Genomic DNA, 22,869 nt, shown 5'->3' on the forward strand with positions numbered 1-22,869 from the left:
CAGTGGATTGCCTTTGGTCCCCAGCAGCCATCTTTCAATCTGCCAAGGGGGTTCAAATGCCAATGACGTAGAGAACTAAAAACTGTACAATTCACAGTGAATATTCATACTTAAGTTGCACATCAAGGAAATGGGGTTCTTATTATGTTTGTAAATGGCAACGTTCAAACCTGTGACCGATGGGTCCAGTTACCTCCCTGATGTCACAACAAGGAATTTAGCAGGTATCTCCAGTGCCTGGCAAGTTACTTGGACAGCAATTAACAATGCAATGCTGCCTACTCATTGACTCCATTGAGTCTGGGAGATATCTTACAGAGTATTTGCAAAGTAGTTCAGGTAAAAAAATGACCTGCTTCACAAAATCCCTATTTTGATTCCTATTCTCTCCTCTTTTTTTAAGCACCTGCTCCTGCTCTGTGTCTTCATTGTTGATTCTTGCAGTGCTGTACTCCAAAAAGAATGTGATGCATTCCAGTTAAATGGAGCAGATGCTTATTGGGGGCAACTCTTAAATAACAAAAATGAATTCAGGAAACAGCTGTGATCCCCTTCATTTATTTGGGACATTATGCCACTTCATTAGGGCAGGAAACTGTTGCCAAGCAGTTTCTAACTAGCATCAGACACATGAACTTGTTAGACATTACATCATGTTTATAGTGAACAGCTTTTAAACAGCATCAGTTGTGAGAGCTTTTGGCAAAGAGCAGTGACTTATGGCACTGATAGTTGGTGAGAAAAGAAACAGTAAGGCTATTTAGAACTGTTTTGCTCACTGTGGTTTCAAGCATTCAAGCTCCCACTTGCCAGAAATGGTTGTGAGTGAAAGTGAAAGGATTTCACTGCTTCAACCAGTTAGGGACTACAAAAAAATTGAAGGTATCAACAATCATTTTGAATGTTATAATGAAAATGAAGATTTGGAGGATGTAATTGTTGAAAGTATTGTATGAAGGCAGTCAATTATCTACATTAGATGTCTATGTCAATTTTGTTCATTTATAGTCAATCAAAAGAACGTGGCAGAATGTACTGAATAAATTCCTCTGTCGATAACTATTAGGGACTAGTACACAGTTTTATCATACAGTACTAATATTGGTAGTGTTCTAATTTTGTATTTCATTTAACTGCATAATTTATTTCTCAGCTCAATGGTAGCTTGTCTTTTTTATACCTTTTTAACTCTTTCCAAACTTCAGCTGGGGTAAAATTGGGTACCGGACCTGATGTGTCCCAATTAACTGGAATTCATTGTGTTTACTAAGAAACCCTTATCTGAAAATAACTGGCTTTGAATTGAAGCCTTGAAATCAGCAATATTTTATTCACACCTGGCACTTCACTGATCATAAATCTTAGCAAATTGAAACAATAAAAGACTTATAAAATCATATCAAAAGGGGAAAAAAACCCTGGCCATTTTAGGAGATTTTTCTGTTTCTGATAGGTAACTAATATATCTGGATAAGACAAACCTTTAGTTGGTATTGGAAGGGGAGAGTAGTGTCATATCTAGTCTATGTTCTTCCTTTATGGCTAATGGAAGTCCAGAATAGTTCAATGAATTCCAAAAATATTATCATTTATACCAATTTCATGCTGATACCCTATTTGTTCTACCTGCACCTCAGAGTTACTAGAAGCACCCTGCTAATGTAATCATCAACATTAAATCCTTCCAATATGTCATTTAGACCACAGGACATAGAAGAATAATTGGGCCATTTGGTACATTGATCCTGGTCTGCCATTTCATCATGGCTGACTTCTTATTCCTCTCAACCCCAAACTCAACTTTAAATATATCCAATGACTTGGCCTCCACAGCCATCTACAGTGGCAATGAATTCCTCAGATTCACCACCAGCTAGCTAAAGAAATTCCTTCCCACCTCTGTTCTAAAGGGATGTCCTTGTATTCTGATGCTGTACCCTCTGGTCCTCAACTCCCCCGCAATAAGAAACATCCTCCCCATGTCCACTGTATCCAGACCCTTCAATACTCAATAGGTATCAATGAGATCCCTCATCATCCTTCTGAATCCTTGTGAGAGAGTGGCTATATTTCATTAGGAGTTTGAGGAGATTTGGTTTGACAACTAAAACACTCAAAAACTTCTACAAATGCACTGTGGAGAGCAATCTGACTGACTGCATCACTGTCTGGTATGGGGGGGGGGCGGGGGAGGCTTCTGCACAGGATTGAAATAAGTTGCAGAAACTTGTAAAATTAGTCAGGCTCCATAGTATCCAAGCAGATCTTAGGAAGGCAGTATCCAGCAGATTGAAGAAATCTCTAACACCCAGGACGTGCTCTATTCACACTGTTAAAATTGGGAAGCAGGTACAGAAGCCAGAAGATACACAGTCAGCAAATCTTGCCTTCCCCTTTGCCAGGGGTCAGCAACCTTTACCACTGAAAGAGCCACTTGGACCCGTTTCCCACAGAAAAGAAAACACTGGGAGCCGCAAAACCCGTTTGACATTTAAAATGAAATAACACTGCATACAACGTTTTTTTTTGCCTTTATGCTATGTATAAACAAACTATAATGTGTTGCATTTATGAAATTGATGAACTCCTGCAGAGAAAACGAAATTACATTTCTGCATGCAACAAAAACATTTTGAACTCCGAAAAAAAGACGTTGGGTTGAAAGTTACTTTTAAGTAAAATACTCAATGTCTATTTGAGTCCTTCTTGTATTTATGAAAAACGCCGAACTTAAATTTTCCGCCAACAGCAAACCAAAAATAACATCAGCCAGCTGTCAGCCTGAAAAATAAAAGGACTATTTCACTGAACAATGAAAAAATATGAATATACATAAAATAATAGGCAATTAAAATATTTATCATACTTGGTTAATGGGATTTCTGCTCCTGGACCTCAGCGCACAGCGTCTGCACATCAGGGCTGTATGACGTCACCTTCATCTTTACACAGGATCGCAAGCTGTCATCTGTGAGGCGTGCGCGATGTTTGTTTTTAATAAAGTTCATGTTGGAGAACACCTGCTCACTTACATATGTGGATCCAAAGATCGACAGGACTCAAAGCGCATACTTTTTAATGTTTACATAAATGTCGGGCATAGCATTCCATGTTTCGAACACAAGTTTGTCCGGTTTTGGAAGGTTTTCAATATCACTCCATTTGTGTTTCTGAGCAAGAACGGCCTTCTGACGGGCAACATCTTCAAGGTCTGCTGTCAAGCGTCTAAACTTGGACACCCATATGTCTTTGTCGGCTATGTCGGCCAGTTCCATCTCAAGATCAGGTTGACTCACACCTGCCAATGCAGTCGTATTCAGTAGGGAAGGATCGATGCTTAAGGGAGTGACCGGGAAGGATAATGTGTTTTTTTCCTCTCTGAACTCACAGAAGCGTTTCCCAAACGATGTTTGCATTGCGATGATTGCAGAATGTAAATACTCCGAAATTATCATGTCGTGACCTTGTTTGAACTCTCTCAAATTGGGGAAGTGAGACAAAGTGCCTTTCTGTAAATCTCTGGCAAGCAACGTCAACTTGCGCTCGAATGCCAAAACATCCTCCAACATGTGCAGGGCTGTGCGTCCTTTCCCCTGAAGAGCTGTGTTCAGCGTGTTCAGGTGCGCTGTCATGTCTACCATGAAGTGTAGCTTTTCCAGCCACTCTGGCTGTTCCAGCTCAGGAAAGGTGAGCCCTTTGCTGCCCAGGAAAGTTTTCACTTCTTCCAGACACGCGACAAAGCGTTTCAGCACCTTCCGTCTGGACAGCCAGCGATAAAATCACGTTGTAGCGGTGTCAGTAAACTGCAGTCAAAGATAGCTTTATTCGAACTAAACAGCCTTGCTTTTAAGCCTCCCTCAACCCAGCCCCCATGGACGCAGATGCTGCAAAAGACGCGTACTCACAAACCCCCGTAGGCTATCTCCCTTAGCCGGAATGCTGGCTAATTGTGAGCCGTTTCGGATGTGCCAGCCACACTTAGATTGTACAAGATCACCATAATCTTCAAATTTTCAAAAGCTAACAAACTAACATAAAATACATTTTAATTAAATACTGACCAATTATTTCCCAAAGCCACAGGGAGCCGCAGCACAGAGGTGAAAGAGCCACAAATGGCTCGGGAGCCGCAGGTTGCCGACCCCCGCCCTTTGCCATCCAGTTTCTAAAGGGACATTGAATCCACGAACACTACCTCACTACTTTTTACATTTCTGCTATTTTGCACTACTTATTTTAATTTAACTATTTAATAGGTATGTATGTACTTAATGTAACTCAGTTTTTATCTCTATAATTTTTTATCATGACTAATTGTACTGCTGCCGTAAAATTAACCCGTTTCCCGACATATGCTGGTGATATTAAATCTAACTTGGAGTACTAGCTCAGAGCCATCAGACGTTTGGAGCAATTCAGAGCTCCAAATCATGAAAAGGATTTTATTCATCAACTGCTCATGGCAGAGAAATAGTGCTTTAAAGAACCCAAATTTTCACTGTGTGATTAGGATAGAAGGTATTTCAAAGAGCTACTTGAAGATTAATTAGGGAAAAACCACAACTTAAGTCAGGTAGAATATTCAATGTGACAAAGGGCCAGAAACGAAGGTTTCAAAACTGGTTGATGGATGTTGGAAAGTACATTTCTTATTTACCAATGACTAGAAGCTGTGTAGAATGTGCTCCTTGGAAAGACTGAGAAAAGATTCATTTAAGTGGGTTTAAGGATCGAATCACTATATTTTGTGAAAGGTGGGATTGTGGGATAAATAGGCAAGTTGAAGTCAATCAAAAATAAATAAGTTTTTTTATCAAAATGGTCTGTTCCATTTCAAAAAGCAATTATTTCTGCAGAAAAGTGCATCTTATGCAGTAACAAGAGCAAAGTTTCATCTTATCAGTCTGACCCAACTCTTAATGCCTATCTGAGTGTATGCAAATCCAGTGAGGCAGGTTTTTCTTCATTCTGCCTGGTGTCTGTTTCTTTTTATCAAATCATAATGGATTTAACAAAATCCCTGAAGTTGAAATTTACTGTGAGCAATGTTAATGAAAATATGTCACCTTTATTTTAATAGTAATGGCCTATTACTTTTAAATAATTTAGCATCTCTTTTAAAGACTTAGGTGGAATAATTTCACATGAACATTAAATATCTGTACAATATAAATTATTTCTGACACATTCACATCTGTACAGTGTGCATTATTTCCAAATGCATAAAAATCAAATGCAGTAAAGATTGATTTATTAAGTAATTTGATTATGAACTGTATGTAAGTAACATAGTTATACTTACCAGATATGTATTAGAAGGAGGAAGACATATATTGCTTGTGTAAGCCAGGAGGAGACTTGAGACCAAAGATGCAGGAATCCGGTGCAAAATCACACTCCAGGAACAACTCAAACAGCATCTGTGAATGATCAGCATTTTGGCTTGAAGCTGCAGGCCACCAGAGATTAAGGACACCACAGATGTAAGGTGTGGATTTGAAAGGTCAGTCATCTCTTTGCCTCTCCAGTTATCATTTGACCCATTGAGTTCTTCCAGCAGTCTGTTATTTGTCTGAGAGGAGGCCTGTTTGGATTACAAAGTCAAAGTCCAGTTGAGCCTTAGTGCCTGCTTCATTGCTGTGGATTACAGATTAAAAAATGGCATTGTGTAGCTTTTTTTGTCAAAAAGTTGGCCATTTCTGGCACAGTTTGAGTCACACCAGAAATTTGAGTCGATATTTGCTGGCATAATATATACCTGATGTACATGTCAGATGATGTTATTCCATGTGCAGTCTCCTTTTAAAGCATTAGATGATGTCGTCCCAACAGTGACTATTTTTGACTATTCCCTGGGTAGTATTCTTGTAATGCTGATATGGGATCCTGGGAAGAAAAGACTATTGTCCTTGTTTTAACATACCCCCATACATATCTGGGGTCATTGGAACAAACAGTTAGTTTCTGATATTCTGTAGACCATTGTCTCTTTTTGCTGTTTCTTGCATGGTGGATGGTGGGAGTGCTGATGCTTTCTGCCAGATTAAGTGAGGGGAAGGTTGATGCTGATTTGCTGCAGCTTGTGCATGGGAGGGCATGGCAGGGGCTACGGAGTTCTTAAGTTGTTTCTGCTGTCATTCATTCTTTGGGGTTTTTCATCTGTTTCGAGGACGCCTGTGGAGAGTGAGAATTTCAGGTTGTATATTCTATATATTCTCAAATATTAAATTGAACCATTGATATACCTAGTGACAATTTCATTGGACCAAGTTCCAGACTATCGAACTATCTATCTAACCACACCACCAGCACACCCAAGTGGTGCAGCCCTGAACTGCTTGTTTCTCTCTCTCTCTCTCTCTCTCTCTCTCTCTCTCTCTCTCTCTCTCTCTCTCTCGCTCTCTCGCTCTCTCGCTCTCTCTCTCTCTCTCTCTCTCTCTCTCTCTCTCGCTCTCTCGCTCTCTCACTCTCTCGCTCTCTCGCTCTCTCTCGCTCTCTCTCTCTCTCTCTCTCTCTCTCTCTCAATTTTCCCAACCTTCTAATTGTCCTGGGCTCCAGTAGTCCCACACATTACGTTCCTGCAGTCTTCTGGTTCTGCTCAGGTCCTAAACCCCAGAATCAGAATTAGGTTCTGGCATACTGTATTTTGTGAAATGTGTTGCTTTGTGGTAGCAGTACATACATTATAAAAATTACAATACAATTTAAATTTTAAATTAAATATTATGTGCAAAAAAAGAACAAAGACTAGTGAGATAGTGTTCATGGGTTCATTGTCCATTCAGAAATCTGATAGTGCAGGGGAAGAAGCTGTTACTGCAAAGTCGTGTGTCTGTCTTCAGGCTCCTGTACTTCCTCCTTGATGGTAGTAAAGATAACAGGGCATGTCCTGGGTGATGGAGATCCTTAATGATGGATTCTGCCTTTTTGAGGCATTACCTTTTAAGGGTGTCCTTGATGCTGGGGAGGCTAGTATGCATGATGGAACTGGCTAAGTTTATAACTTTCTGCCACTTTTTCCATTGCTGTGCCATGGCCACTCCATACCCAGATGGTAACACAACCAGTTGGAATGCTCTCTAAGGTACAGCTGTAGAAGTTTGCGAGTGTCTTTGCTGCTATGCCATGTCTCCTCAAACCCCTAATGAAGTATAAAGCCACTGTCATGTCTTCTTTGTAATTGTATCAATAAGTTGGGCCCAGGATGGAACTTGAAGCTGCTCACACTTTCAGCTGCTGATCCTTTGATGAAGAGTGGTGTGTGTTCCCTCAACCTCTCCTTCCTGCAATGCAAAGTTCAAAGTAAATTTACTATGGAAGTATATATGTGTCACTATATACAACCCTGAGATTTATTTACCTGTGGGCATTCACACTAGATAAAAGAAATACAATAGAATCAATGAAAGACTGCAACCAACAAAATGAACAGACAACCCATGTGCGAAAGACAATGAGCTGTGCAAATACAAAAAGAAAAAAAATAGTAACACCACTTGCAAAGGAGGCCAACTTACCATTTGCCTTCAGAACTGCTTATAGTATCTGAACACTTGATTTTTGTGATTGTGCAACAAAATAACGCATTGTACCTTTGCTTTTCTCATTCAACATTCAAATTATAACCTGTCTTTCTGGTTTTAGCATGAAAGTGGGCAACCTGACATCAAACTGCATCTGCCATGTATTTTCCTGTTCACCCAATTTGTCTAATTCACACTTAGACAATTACATTTTAAATGTCTTTGATCCACCTTAGAACTCACGTTATTTCCCCACATTGTTGTGTCACTGTAATCATTAGAAATGTAACATATAATTTCTTCATCCAAATCATTAACTAGATTATGAATAACTAGGGTTCAATTGTTGATCCTACACCTGGCACCAGGTAAAATCTCTGCACTGTCTCCTGTCTGGGATTGGGGAATAGTTGGAGTGCATTAAAATGGAGACTGGAGTATTGATTGGGTTGTTGGTATCAGTGAGTTGTGAAGAGATCAGTGGATGGTCAGATTGCTGATTAGATCAATCAAAAGCCTGGTTAAGAGATCAGGACCATATGTGTTGATCAAAGGGTCATTGTGGGGAGAGTAAGACAATGATGGGGGGAGTTCGTTTCTGGGCAATCAGAACATTTGGGAGAGGGGTTCCATAGGAGGTGATGGAGTATAGAATCTGGGACAGTGGGGTCACAAGTTTCCCATGCGAATCTCCACAGCATCTGGTAACTCTGTGATCTGTATTGGAGGCTGACATCAGAATATTTGGCAGAACTCTGAAAACCTGTTCCAATCAACTGGCAGGGGAGTTCAAGGACATCTTCAATCTCTCACTGCTGTATCTGAAGGTTCACACCTGCTTCTAAAAGAGCAACAATCATACCAGGGCCCAGAACAGGAGAATGAACTGCCTCATTGACTATTGCCAATGGTACTCACATCTACTGTGATGAAGTGCTTTGAGGTCTTGGGCATGGCTAGAACGAACTCCTGTGTAAGCAAGGATCTGGACCCACTGCAATTTGCCTATTGCCACAAAAAGGACTACAATGGATACAATCTCAGTCGCTCTCTACTTGGTCTTGGATCACCTGAACAATAGTTATGCTTACATCAGGCTGATGTTTATTGATAACAGCTCAGTGTTCAACACAATGATACCTTCAGTTCTAATCAGCAAAATCTAAAAGCTGGGCCTCTGTGCCTCCCTCTGCAACTGGATCCTTGACTTCCTCAACGGGAGACCACAGTCTGGGCAGATTGGAAATATCATCTCCTTGCTGACAATCAACATTGGCTCACCTCAAGGATGCATGCTTAGCTTTGCTCTACTCTCCCTGTAGAGCTAGGCACAGCTCAAATGGCATCTATGTATTTGCTGATGACACAACTATTGTTGGCAGACTTTCAGATAGTGATTTGGAGGTGTTCAGAAGTGAAACAGATCAGCTTGTTGAGTGGTGTTGCTACAATAACCTTGCACTAAACATCAGAAAGACCAAAGAATTGATTGTGGCCGAGAGAGGCAGTGGAGCGGCTACAAGATTGTTTCAAGTTGATGGATAGAGTCACATAAAAGGATTCAACAGAGAATTTGAACAAATTCACCACATTGTCAGCCACAGATGAACCATGCAATGTGCTGAGGGCGAAATCAGTGCATTCAGATCTGGCAAGTAAATAAAATACAAGAAGTCCAGGTAAAATCTCGGGAATGGCATCTCATTTGCAAAGTAACATTCTGGACCAAACTCAAATCAGTGAAGGATGCTCGACAGCTCTGGCAGGGCTTAAACGCTATCACTTCCTACAAATTGAAACCAAGCGACATAGGTAATAAGAAAGCTTCGCTTTCATATGCCTTTTATGCTAGTTTTGACTGGCAAAGCATGAACGAACCTTCACAAGTGTCCACATCCCTGATTCCAGTCTCTGAGGCCAATGTAAGCATATCCTTCAGGAGGGTGAACCTACAGAAAGTAACTGGCCTAGGTGGAGTACCTGGCCAGGTGCTAAAGGCCTATGCTGATCAACTGGTTGGATTATTCACTGACATCATTAATCTCTTCTGCAGTCTGAGTTACCTGTAGGGTAATGTAATTGGGAGAAATGTACATAATTCAAAACCACAAATGCTGAGTTGGGGTTTCACTTCAAAAATGTGATGACATTATTATGTAAAGCTTTTTTAGCGTGATTTTGTGTTTAGGTTTTGTAGTTCGATATATGTGTTACAGGTTTCATTAAACATAAAATGCCTTACTTGGTTTTATTTGTGAAAGCCTGCGTTGGTTATCTTGATGTGCCAAGACGATTCCAGAGTTATTGAAAATGCAGTTGCTTTGAAGCTGCTGGAATTTTGGGAGCAAGATGCCATTACTTGGTTTGTACAAGCAGAGGCCCAGTTCATGCTTTGAGAAATCTCCGTGGACAACCAAATATTTCTAAGTAGAAGTGTTGCTCAGCAACTCCAAGGCTGTGAAAGTGATGATTCGACTAGAACGCGCACCTGAACATGATAATTACCGATCATTGGAAACTCAACTTTTAAAGACTTTTGGACTATTGGAGTCTGAGTGTGCCAAACAGTTGTTTTCCTTACCTGGTTTCGATGATGATAGGCCTTCAGAGCTAATGGGTCATATGCTCGGTAAATTCCTTGGTGATAGTATTTCAGAGGACCAGTCCTGGACCCAACACAAGTGCAATTACAAAGAAAACATTGTAGTGCCTCTATCTCCTTAGGAGTTTGAGAAGATTTGACATAACATCTAAAACTTTGGCAACTTTCGATAGATGTGTGTTGGATCACAGTCTAGTATGGAAAAAGCAATGCATTTGAATGGAAAATCCTACAAAAAGTAGTGGATATAGCTCAGACCATCCATTATAGGTAAAGACTTTCCACTACTGAACACGTCTACATGGAGCACTGTCACAGGAAACCAGCATCCATCATCACGGACCCCCTCAATCAGGACATGCTCACTTCTTGCTGCTGCCTTCAGGAAGAATGTATAGGAGCCACAGGATTTACACCATCAGGTTCAGGGACAGTTTTTACCCCTCAACAATCAGGCTTCTGAACCAAAGGGTTTAACTTCTCCCAATTTCACTTGCCCCATCATTGGAATGTTCCCTATGGACTCACTTTGAAGGATGATTGTCATGTTCTTGGTAGCTATTGCTTATTATTTTCTTTTTGTACTTGCACAGTTTATGACTTTTGTACACAAGCAGAATGTCCAAGTTGGTGCTGTTTCTCTTTGATTCTATTATGGGTATTATTTATTATGCAGTTACTGAGAATGGCAGCTGGAAAATGAATCTCAGGGTTGTATTTGGTGATCTATATGCAATTTGATATTATATAACCATACAACAATTACAGCACAGAAACAGGCCATCTTGGCCCTTCTAGTCTGTGCCGAACTCTTACTCTCACCTAGTCCCACCTACCTGCACTCAGCCCATAACCCTCCATTCCTTTCCTGTCCATATACCTATCCAATTTTTTTTAAATGACAAAATCAAACCTGCCTCTACCACTTCTGCTGGAATCTCATTCCACACAGCTACCACTCTCCGAGTAAAGAAGTTCCTGCTCATGTTACCCCTAAACTTTTGCCCCTTAACTCTCAACTCTTGTCCTCTTGTTTGAATATCCCCTTCTCTCAATGGAAAAAGCCTATCCAGGTCAACTCTATCTATCCCCTCTTTTTGATTAACTCTATCAAGTTCCCCCTCAACCTTCTACACTCCAAAGAATAAAGACCTAACTTGTTCAACCTTTCTCTGTAACTTAGGTGCTGAAACCCAGGTAAAATTCTAGTAAATCTCTTCTGTACTCTCTCTATTTTGTTGACATCTTTCCTATAATTCGGTGACCAGAACTGTACACAATACTCCAAATTTGGCCTCACCAATGCCTTGTACAATTTTAACATTACATCCCAACTCCTATACTCAATGCTCTGATTTATAAAGGCCAGCACACCAAAAGCTTGCTTCACCACCCTATCCACATGAGATTCCACCTTCAGGGAATTATGCACCATTATTCCTAGATCACTCTGTTCTACTGCATTCCTCAATGCCCTACCATTTACCATGTATGTCCTATTTGTATTATTCCTACCAAAATGTAGTACCTCACACTTAACAGCATTAAACTCCATCTGCCATCACTCAGCCCACTCTTCTAACTGGCCTAAATCTCTCTGCAAGCTTTGAAAACCTACTTCATTATCCAAAACGCCTCCTACCTTAGTATCATCTGCATACTTACTAATCCAATTTACAACCCCATCATCCAGATCATTAATGTATATGACAAACAACATTGGACCCAGTACAGATCCCTAAGGCACACCACTAGTCACCGGCCTTCAACCTGACAAACAGTTATCTACCACTACTCTCTGGCATCTCCCATCCAGCCACTGTTAAATTGATTTTACTACTTCAATATTAATCCCTAATGATTGAACCTTCCTAACTAACCTTCCGTGTGGAACCTTGTCAAAGGCCTTACTGAAGTCCATATAGACAACATCCACTATTTTACCCTCATCAACTTTCCAGGTAACCTCTTCAAAAAATTCAATAAAATTTGTCAAACATGACCTGCCAGGCATAAATCAACATTGACTGTTCTTAATCAGACCCTGTCTATCCAGATAATTATATATACCATCTCTAAGAAAACTTTCCATTAATTTACCCACCACTGATGTCAAACTACTATAATTACTAGGTTTACTCTTAGAACCCTTTTTAAACATTGTAACCACATGAGCAATACGCCAATCCTCTGGCACCATCCCCGTCTCTAATGACATTTGAAATATTTCTGTCAGAGCCACTACTATTTCGACACTAACTTCCCTCAGGGTCCTAGGAAATATCCTATCAGGAACTGGAGATTTATCCACTTTTATATTCTTTAAAAGCGCCAGTACTTCCTCTTCTTTAATCATCATAATTTCCATAACTACCCTATTTGTTTCCCTTACCTTACACAATTCAATATCCTTCTCCTTAGTGAATACTGAAGAAAAGAAATTGTTCGAAATCTTCCCAATCTCTTTTGGCTCCGCACATAGCTGTCCACTCTGATTCTTTAAGGGACCAATTTTATCCCTCACTTTCTTTTTGCTATTAATATAACTGTAGAAACCCTTTGGATTTATTTTCACCTTACTTGCCAAGCAACCTCATATCTTCTTTTAGCTTTTCTAATTTCTTTCTTAAGATTCTTTTTACATTCTTTATATTCCTCGAGCACTTCATTTACTCCATGCTGCCTATATTTATTGTAGATCTCCTTTTTTTATTGAACCAAGTTTCCAATATCCCTTGAAAACCATGGCTCTCTCAAACTTTTAACCTTTCCTTTCAACCTGACAGGAACATAAAGAGTCTGTACCTTCAAAATTTCACCTTTAAATGACCTCCATTTCTCTATTACATCCTTCCCATAAAACAAATTGTCACAATCCACTCCTTCTAATTCCCTCCTCATCACCTCAAACTTAGCCTTTCTCCAATCAAAAATCTCAACCCTGGGTCCAGTCCTATCCTTCTCCATAATTATATTGAAATTAATGGCATTGTGATTACTGGACCCAAAGTACTCACCAACACATACCTCCGTCACTTGACTTATCTCATTCCCTAACAGGAGATCCAACACTGCCCCTTCTCTGGATGGTACCTCTATGTATGTATTGCTGCAAAAAACTATCCTGCACACATTTTACAAACTCCAAGCCATCCAGCCCTTTTACAGAATGGGCTTTCCAGTCTATGTGTGGAAAATTAAAATCTCCCACTATCACAGCCTTGTGCTTACTACAAATATCTGCTATCTGCTTACAAATTTGCTCCTCCAATTCTTGCTCCCCATTAGGTGGTCACTAATATACCCCTATAAGTGTTACTACACCTTTCTCTTTCCTCAGTTCCACCCAAGTAGTCTCCCTAGACCAGGGGTCGGCAACCCTTACCACTGAAAGAGCCATATGGACCCGCTTCCCACAGAAAAGAAAACACTGGGAGCCACAAAACCTGTTTGACATTTAAAATGAAATAACACTGCATACAACGTTGTTTTTTTTGCCTTTATGCTATGTATAAACAAACTATAATGTGTTGCATTTATGAAATCGATGAACTCCTGCATGCAACAAAAACATTTTGAACTCCGAAAAAAAGACGTTGGGTTGAAGGTTACTACATCGTTAGCCTACCTTGGATTGAAAAATTAAAAGAAATCGCGCACTGGCGGGTGTCAGGCATTGGCAGTGGTGATGTATATTAATAGCGATAAAAACACGTTGTAGCGGTGTGCTACACGCAGCGCTAAAATAACAATACGGAGTGGTTAAACTGCAGTCAAAGATAACTTTATTCGAACTACACAGCCTTGCTTTTAAGCCTCTCTCAACCTGCCCCCCGTGGGCAGGAATGCTCCAAAAGACACGTACTCACAAACCCCCGTAGGCTATCTCCCTTAGCCGGAACGCTGGCAAATTGTGAGCCAGTTCGGATGTGCCAGGAAATGGGTCGCCACAATGTTTTATTTAGATTGTACAAGATCACCATAATCTTCAAATTCAGAATTACATTTCAAAAACTAACAAACTAACATAAAATACATTTTAATTAAATACTCATCATTTATTTTCCAAAGCCACAGGGAGCCGCAGCACAGAGTTGAAAGAGTCGCATGCAGCTCTGGAGCCGCGGGTTGCCGACCCCTGCCCTAGCCAAACCCTCTACTCTATCCTGCCAAAGCACTGTTGTAATATTTTCTCTGACAAGCAATGCAACACCTCCTCCTCTGGCCCCTCCTACTCTATCACACCTGAAGCAACAAAATCCAGGAATATTTAGTTGCCAATCACACCCCTCCTGCAACCATGTTTCACTAATAGTTACAACATCATATTTCCAGGTATCAATCCATGCTCTAAGCTCATCCACCTTTCTTACAATGCTCCTAGCATTAAAATAGATGCATTTAAGAAACTTTCCACCTCTTCCTCTCTGTTTATCCCTAACTTTATTATCTTTTTCTTACTTCTCCCCTACATCTTTGGTCTGAGCGCTCTCCTTCTCTATCACCTGCCTATCCTCCCTCACACACTGTCTACAAGCTTTCTCTATTTGTGAACTAACCTCCTCTCTCCTACTCTCTTCAATTTGATTCCCACCCCCCAATCATTCTAGTTTAAAGTCTCCCCAGTAGCCTTAGCAAATCTCCCCACCAGGATATTGGTCCCCTTAGGATTCAAGTGTAAACCGTCCTTTGTGTACAGGTCACACCTGCCAATGATCCAGAAACTTGAATCCCTGCCCCCTGCTCCAATCCCTCAGCCACGCATTTATCCTCCACCTCATTCCATTCCTACTCTCACTGTTGCATGGCACAGGCAGTAATCCTGAGATTACTACCTTTGCGGTCCTTCTTCTCAACTCCCTTCCTAACTCCCTATATTCTCCTTTCAGGACCTCTTCCCTTTTCCTACCTATGTCAGCAGTACCTATATATACCACGATCTCTGGCTCCTCACCCTCCCACTTCAGGCTATCTTGGATGCAATCAGAAACATCCCAGACCCTGGCACCAGGGAGGCAAACTACCATCCAGGTCTCTTGACTGCGTCCACAGAATCGCCTATCTGACCCCCTAACTATCGAGTCCCCTATTACTACTGCCTTCCTCTTCCTTTCCCTACCCTTCTGAGCTACAGTGCTAGACTCTGTGCCGGAGACACGGCCTCTGTTGCTTGCCCCAGTTAGGCTGTCCCCCCAACAGTACTCAAACAGGAGTACTTATTGTCAAGGGGTACAGCCACTGGGGTACTCTCTAGCACCTGACTCTTCCCCTTCCCTCTCCTAACTATGACTCACCGGTCTGTCTCCCACGGCCCTGGTGTGACCACCTGCCTGTAACTCCTCTCTATCAACTCATTCTAAATATGCAATTTGATATTAAATTTACTTTGAACTTCGATGTGAGTGGCTAATCTGAACAAGTCATTCATTAGCAGATTGCGGCTGCTGTTTAGTTTCATCTTTTTGAGTGCACCAGCATTCCGAATAATCTGGTTCAGTACTGTTCTTGAGGAAAGTTAACCTACTTTATTTTCCAAGTCTGGTCCAAATGTGACTCCTGACCAAAAACGTGTCTGACACTGTACTGTCTCTTCAAATCTCAGTGACTGGCATTAAACAAATCTTCATCTTTGACCCAACACTTCCTAGAACCATTTTCTCCATAATGCAGTATTTAACCTCAATCAAGTTTCTTGTTGAAAGCTCAAAGTAAATTTATTAATAAAGTAAATATCTGTCATAATTACCACTCTGAGATTCATTTTCTTGCAAGCATTCACAGTAGAATAACGAAATACAATAGAATCAATAAAAATCTGCACACAAAAACAAAGACTGACAAACAACCAATGTGCAAGTACAAACTGTGGAAATACAATAAATAAGTAAATAAATAATACTGAGAACATGAGTGGTTGAGTCCTTGAAATTTACACCATAGTTTGTTTTCAGTGATCAGTTCAGTGTTGAGGTGAGTGAATGTATCCACGCTTGTTTGTCTGTGGGAATGGAACTAATTTTCCAAACCAATGAGAAACTATACCATCAGTGGCGACTAAGTTCCTGAACCAAGGTCACCCCAACCTCAAGAACAAAGATGCAATATGCAGAGAAGGTTTTCATTCATACGTAGTCAGAGATTGAGCTTCAATCTAACACCAGCCCATTTTATAAAGCACCTAAGAAGATAAGCCTTGCACTCAACATCCACAAGACAAAGGTCCACTGTCTACCTGCCAATGTTATACAACACTGTCCTTTAACACTAAAGATTCGCAGTAAGACTCTGGGAAACATAGAGCACTTCTCTTAACTCGGAGTATCAGCTTGGTTAAGGCAGACAAAAACAATGAAATTCACCACTACCTTCAATTTTGTTGTTTAAGGAAAAGGGTATTTCCAAATCAAGACCTCCAATCTGGCTCAAAACTCACCAGATCCTATGCTTCTGAAACTTGAACTAAATACAGCAAGTACTTCAATAAACTAGAAAAATGCTACCAGTGCTTCATAATGCAAAAGATTCTTCAGATGCTGGAAATCCAGAGTAAAACGCACAAAATTCTGAAGGAACTCAGCAGATCAGGCAGAGACTGAGAGGAATAAACAATCAACATTTTGATTGAATCCTTAAGAAGGGTCTCATTTCAAAATGTCGACCATTTATTCCTGTTTATAGATGTTGCTTGACTTACTGGGTTTCTCCAGAATTTTGTGTGTGTTATCATCAATACCATCCACAAACTTCTACAAATACATTGGAAAGATGAGTGAACATTCACAATGATAGAGTAAGTATCAATGTCCTCTCCCAGGCCAATTACACTCCATCAGCCCTGTTAAGCAGGCCACATTGTTTGCATGCCTGATATCGGACTGCCAATACCCACATTCTGTTCTGAAGTGTTTCACAGGAAAAGGTAGATGACCAAGTTATATAAGGAAAAGATTGAGGAATGTTCACAAACTTTCCTGAGACCGTCCATCATTTCCTCTGATTCTTGGAAATCGCTGACACATGTTCACTCAAGATAGCAATGGAGCTTTGGGGAACAGCATTTAGGACCTTCAATCCATGCACTGAGAGCACAACAGGTCCACTGTAAGTACTCCAGCATAGACTACCTATCCACCTGCGGCAGCATGCTCATTTCGAAGAGACACCAGTTATCTCAGAATAGAAGTGGAAGTACACATCATCCTCAGCACTTGAGGGACTGCACGAGAAGAAAAAATGTGCTGTTCATATACAGATGAATGTCAACGAGAACAAATGCATTATGTTATAAAACTGAAATGTCATTTGCTTCCACTTGGTGGCTCTCTTACTCTGTCATGGGGTGCACTTTACAATCGACATACAATAACAAAAATAAACTAGTTTGTAATGAAATACCAATTAGTTGTTGAGATAAAGTCAGACGAATATAATGTACTGCTAATCAAAATTAATTCATTTCTAAAGGACAAATGAAAGAATCAATATATTAAATTCTGGAGCCTACTGCATTTTGCATTATAATACGTTGAGAAAGCAATAGTACAAATCAGTGAATGTGATAACATATGAAAAAAGAGCAAATTAAAAGAGTGGAGGATCTTGAAGAAAAAGGAAAGAAAGAAGCAAGGATTCATCAAAAAGTGGTGAGTGTGTGTGTGTGTGTGTGTGAGAGAGAGAGAGAGAGAGAAAGAGAGAGAGAAGTTTGAAATACTAGCAGGTTTTCAACAAATGAAAATAATGGAAATCAGGTAATTTTTCCAGAGGTAGAAGAAAACATTCATTCTTGTGTTGAATTCCAAGCTGATTCAGTGTAGGATTGTTTAGTGCATGGGCTATTAAAATCCTGTAGTGTAAAGTACAAAGTATGATTATTACAGAGTTCCTGAAAACAAATGTTTACTGGATAATTGAGGATATTTTAAAACAAAATCACACCAGTATGTGGAGTCTAGCATCATTATCTGGCTAATTGAAAGATGTGTGGGTACACACCAAATACATTCTGAAGAATATTATGAATGCATAATTAAGATTATGTAATTGACTGTTTCCCTTGGGAATGTTGTTCTTGTCAATTACCAATCTTAATGCAAAGCCCTGTATATGATAACTAATCCAATCCTCGTGTTTTAGTACGAAGGATGTGAGCTAAGCGAAGATCTTCAAACTCCCTGGTCGTTAAGCAAGATCGAGTGATGTGTGTGGTCTGTTACTGGGTTACCAATGTCTCTACTAATATAATCTCTTATATGTAAGGTAACTAAGTGGAAATGCATGGCAAAATTGTATTGAATAATGCATCTTGGAAATGCCAGGTACCTGAAAATAGCAGATGAGTAAAGGTTTATATGTCCCAGGAGACTGAGATATAATTGTAAATTATCAGGGCACTGACATGTAACACTGAAAAAAGGATTTTAAGGAGGGGTTTAAGGGGCATTGAAATGGAATGTGAGAGAATTTAAATTTCCATTTGACAGTTAAAGAGGACTAAAATGTTCAAGTGATAATTATCCATGGAATGAATCCAATTAAAACGGAGCACAGGAAGAGTTTATGTCCACAACTGAGAGAGTATGCTAATCTGCAAATTTCCATGGAACAGCATCTCAGTCTGCTTTGCACTTTGAATACATTTCAATATTTGAAGTAGCATCTCATGTAAATATTTGAAGATCTGATTTTGCCACATCGGTGTGATATTGGTTTTATTTGAGGTTTTAGCCTTTTAATATCACCAACCTGTATTATGAGAGCCTGAATTTCTGATCAGTTAGGAACCCTTGGCCAAATTATTTACACCAGGAGTTAAACCAAGTGAGGGTTGCCACGGCAGCATATTGGTTAGCATGATTCTATTACAGCTCGGGGCATCAGAGCACGGAGTTCAAATCTGGCGTTCTTGGTAAGATTATACATCCTTCCCTTGAGCACGTGGGTGTCCTCTGGGTGCTCTTGTTTCCTCCCGCAGTTGAAGGATGTACCAGTTAGTACGTTAATTGGTCATTGTAAACTGTCCTGTGACTAGGCAAGGGTTAAATAGGTAGGTGGTGTGGCTTGTTGGGCTGCAAGAGTCTGTTCCACACTGTAACTCTAAATAAATTAAATTAACATTTGTCTTCCCCCACTTAGTCTTGACCAATGCACTGGCTTTTTGGATGTCCTACTATCAAGAGCCTTGTCTGAACAAGCACCCATTCACTAAATAATTAGAATGTCAAAAACTTGAAACTGTAGATATGTGTCAATAACTGAGAATATCCAACTGTGACCAATTATTTATTTGCCATTGAAGAATCAGTGGCTTTTCATTGAAACTGAAGTAGAAGCTAACATGATCAGGAAATCTTTAGGTACAGATATGGCAGTTAAAAGAACTTACTCTATAAGTGAAAACTAATCTTAAAGATAGATTGTGTCACATACAGGAATTGCAGGGATATAAACAGAGTATTCTGTAGAGAGAAGGTCCTGTTGAGGTACAGGACATACCCAGAAACTCATGCTGCAATGGATAAAACAGAAAATGTTGGAAACCCTTTAACAGTTCAGGCAGCATCTGTAGAAAGATAGAGTTCTCAGAACATATCTGCTACTTAGTAAGGTCCAATCCTATAAAAATTTCCATACAGCGTATCTTATACTGGGTACTGTTTTCCAACCTGATGACATCAACATCAGATTTCTTAATTTCCTGTAATCACTTCCCTCTGTTTCCACTCCCCCTCCCCTCACTCTGTTTTCCCTTATCCTTGCAACCTCTTTCTCCTCTCCCCGACTCTACTGGATTCACCTATTCCTGCCCAGCTCGTGCACCCTCCCCCTTCCCTTGCCTTTTTATTCTGGCTTCTGCTTTCTTCCTTTCCAGTCCTGATCAAGGGTCTTGGCTCAAAATGTCAACTGTTTCTCTCCAGAGATGTTGCCTGATCTGCTGAGTTTCTCCAGCATTTCATGTGTGATTTCCAACAGATACAGAATTTCTTGTGTCTGATATAGGCTGAAATATAAGTGGTTTTATCACAACAATATTAGGTGGTTGCCAGCAAAGATGGGTTGTTTAATAGAGGCCAACTGACTACTCCATTTTCCTTCTTAAACATGAGATTCTATCAAGAGAAATAAATCAGACAACAAGAGGAGCAGAGTTAGGCCATTCTGTCCAGTAAGTCTGCTCCACCATTCTATCATGGGCAGATTTATTATCCCTTTCAAACCCATGCTCCAGCCTTCTCTCTATAACCCTTGATGCCCTGAATAATCAAGAACCTATAAACATCCACTCGAAATATACCCAATGACTTTGCCTCCACCACTGTCTGTTGCAAGGGTCTCCACAGATTCAACACCCTCTGGCTAAAGAAATTCATCCTCATTTCTGTTCTAGATGTTTTCCCCTTGTCCTGAGGTTGTGCCCTCTGGTCTTAGACTCCACCACTACAGGAAACATCATCCTCTCCACATGTACTCTACTGAGGCTTTTCAATATTCGATAGGTTTTAATGAGATCCACTGCCTCCCCCCTCCCCCCTCCCCCCTCCCCCCCCCCCATTCTTCTAAACTTCTGCAATTACAGGCCCAGGGCTATGCAACAGTCCTTACATGTTAACCCTTTAATTTGTAGAATCATTCTTGTGAATTTCCTCAGGACCTTCTCCAATGTTAGCACATCTTTTCTTTGATATGAAGCCAAAGCTGCTCACGATACTCTGAGTGTGGTTTGACCAATGCCTTATAAACCCTCAGCAATACATCTTGTGCTTCCATTCTAGTCCTTTCCAAATTCAAAGTTAACATTGCATTTGCCTTCCTTACCACTCACTCAACCTGAAAATTAACCTTCAGGGAAACCTGCATGAGTATCCTCAAGTCTCGTTGCACAACTGATTTTTGAAATCCCCATTTAGAAGAAATGGGGATGCCTTTAATCCTTTTACCAAAGTGCATGTTCATACACTTCTTTACCCTATATTCTATCACTCTTCTCATTGAGTCTGCTCAGTCATTGCATCATAGCTGATCTATTATCCCTCTCAATCCCATTCTCCCTTTCCTCCACATTCATTTCCCATTCTCCCAACCTATCCAAGTCCTACTGCAGACTCTCTGCTTCCTCAGCACTACCTGCCCCTCCACCTATCTTTGCATTGTCTGTAAACTTGACCACAAAGCTATCACTTCCATCATCTGTTGCCATGAGTGGCTGGAGTGACTGGAAGCAGACCCAAGTGCACAGCACAGGCACGGAGACGGATTTGGACATGGCTCCGGCTCCGAACTTGACTCGGACCCTGGACCTAGACTGAACTTGGACTCGGAGCCTTGAGCTGACAACATCAAACAAATACAGACAATTCATATCTTGGCTTGGAAGAGCAGCAAACAGCCAGCAATCCTCAGCCAGACACGAAGAGACAGAATTCCCAACTTGGAGTAGCAGCAAATGGCCGGGCCTACTCAGCTAGAAACGAGACGACAGAAACCAAAAAATGACAGTCCTTTTGTATCTAGTCATGGAGAAGTTCATGAACACAGTCCCTCATCCTTGGCAGTTCAGAAGACAGTCCCTTATTCTTGGCGGCTCAGAGTGGCAACAATCGGCCAGCAAATCTCAGCTGAATGTGAAAATGACAGAATTTGCATCTTAGCTTGGAGTAGCTGCAAAATGGCCGGCAACTCAACTGGACATGAAAATGACTGAATTCACGCAGCAGCCGCAAGCACCGAAGCAACCTTGAGACCACAATTCTCAACCGCCTCAGGACGAGCATAGCCACACTGGCTATGGTGATGAACCAGCAGTGAGTAGATGTAAGCCAGAGTCTTTATGCTGCTGGTTCAAATGAGGATCAGGTGCCTCAATCAAGGAGTCCAATGAAACACAGGGAAAAGGAAATTCACTGAAATGAGTAGTTAATGGACCAGACCGTGACATCATCCAGATAATTGATATATAATAAGAAAAGAAGCAGTCCCATCACTGACCCTTGGGGAAATACCACTAGTAATAGCAGCTAACCAGAAAAGGCCCCTTTATGCCCAATCTTTGCCTCTTACCAATAAGTCAATCTTCTATCCATGCTAATATTTTTTTCTGTAATACCATTTACATATCTTGTAAAGTAGCCTCCAGGTGTGGCACCTTGTCAAAGGCCTTCCTAAAATCCAAGTAAACAACATCCACTGACTGTCCTTTATCTATCCTGCCTGTTATTTCCTCAGTATCCTCCATCAGGACTGGAAAGCAAGGGTTAGAAGCCAGAATAAGAAGATAAGGTGAGGGGAAAGTCCGAAAGGAAATTTACTCAGTCCACCGCAAATTCTTTGGGGCACTCCTCTATTTTCATGGATGTTTGTGAAGAAAAAGAATTTCAGGATGTATATTGTATATATTTCTCTGACATTATAAGAAACTATTGAAAGATATTGAAGAGTGGATCTCAGATTGACTACTCATTTGAGTTTTACTTCCTATCCCCATTCTGACATGCTTATGTCTATGACCTTTTCTATTGCCATGATGAGGTCAAAATCAATGGTATGAACATTGATTTCCCCAATATCTCTTGCCTCTCTCCTCTCTTTTTTTCCCATTCCCCATTCTGGCTATCAACTCAGGCTTTCACTTCTCCTCACCTGCCCATCACCTCCTTCTAGTGTCCCTCCTCCTTCCTTTTCTTCCATGTTCCACTGTCCTTTCCAATCACATTCCTCCTTCTTCATCCTCTTCCACCTATTACCTTCTAG

The 22,869-nt window shown here is 40.6% G+C and overlaps 1 long non-coding RNA gene across 1 annotated transcript in view; it reads right to left on the minus strand.

The window, feature by feature from the left end:
- Window positions 1–5,943: 5,943 nt before the first annotated feature.
- Window positions 5,944–22,869, minus strand: part of LOC132394288 (uncharacterized) — a 632,507-nt gene continuing 615,581 nt past the window's right edge. Inside the window, exons 2-3 of the long non-coding RNA XR_009512258.1 lie at window positions 7,226–7,283; window positions 5,944–6,174 (exon numbers count right to left, since the gene is read on the minus strand). This is a non-coding gene — a long non-coding RNA (uncharacterized LOC132394288). The remainder of the gene's footprint in view (window positions 6,175–7,225; window positions 7,284–22,869) is intronic.

The sequence above is a fragment of the Hypanus sabinus genome, chromosome 5 (genome assembly GCF_030144855.1).
Source record: "Hypanus sabinus isolate sHypSab1 chromosome 5, sHypSab1.hap1, whole genome shotgun sequence".
Lineage (NCBI taxonomy): Eukaryota > Metazoa > Chordata > Chondrichthyes > Myliobatiformes > Dasyatidae > Hypanus > Hypanus sabinus.